The sequence below is a fragment of the Penaeus monodon genome, chromosome 23 (assembly GCF_015228065.2).
Source record: "Penaeus monodon isolate SGIC_2016 chromosome 23, NSTDA_Pmon_1, whole genome shotgun sequence".
NCBI classification, from domain to species: domain Eukaryota; kingdom Metazoa; phylum Arthropoda; class Malacostraca; order Decapoda; family Penaeidae; genus Penaeus; species Penaeus monodon.
The window spans coordinates 15,529,704-15,530,600 of NC_051408.1; the positions used below are offsets into that span (position 1 = coordinate 15,529,704).

Genomic DNA, 897 nt, shown 5'->3' on the forward strand with positions numbered 1-897 from the left:
CATCTCCGCTGTTCATCTTCCGCCACTAACCATCCCCGACGTTTCCCGCAGCCTGTCTGGAGGCGAGCTGTTCGAGCGCATCACCGCCGAGGGTTACGTCATGTCCGAAGCCGAGGTCATCAACTACATGCGCCAGATCTGCGAGGGCGTCAAGCACATGCACGAGAAGAACATCATCCATCTTGGTGAGTGAATGTCATTCGGGTCATCCGTGTCGGCCGGGGTCAGACCAGGTAGAGAGCGTACTCATGGTTCTCTGAATTAAGAATGGAACTGCGCGTAGTTACTGATGTATAATTAGCTTTCTTCTGTGATGCAGTGATGCACATGCATACATGAGACTTGTGGCTTCACTGCTGCACATCCCTACATCCGTGCTGCAGACTTGTAGAATCACGGAGTTTTTTTTTATTCTATAAGTTATATTTTCTTTCGCTGTCTAGCTCGAAAAAAGTAAACAACTCAGTGTAAGATGGTGAGAATACAGCCCGAGAATCTCAAAAGTCTTATGTAGTATTGCTATGTCTAGGGTTGTGCATCTATTAACAGAAACATAATATCGACATTTCTATTTTTTATGTTAAGATATGCTCAAAGTATTATTTTCCGTATAAGAAATATGAATATCGCCATAGATTGTATAAATACTGTGATTCATACAGCGATATACCCCAGTAGTATTAAATACTACAGAAGTGGAGTTGAGTGCTTGCGAACCCCACGTCTTAGGTCAGCGGCCGATAGCCGGTGGGAAGCAAGGGTAGTGAGACTGATATATACGAAAAAGAATAGAAAAAGATAGAAAAAAAAGAATAGCAAGGGAAGACCTCCTGCTGGGGGTTATGATGCCACTTATGTTACAAGGTGGATGTCTCCATAATGGTGCACTTCCGATGC

The 897-nt window shown here is 44.0% G+C and overlaps 1 pseudogene; it reads left to right on the forward strand.

Moving 5' to 3' along the window:
* Positions 1–391, forward strand: part of LOC119588148 — a 19,090-nt pseudogene extending 18,699 nt beyond the window's left edge.
* Positions 392–897: the final 506 nt, after the last annotated feature.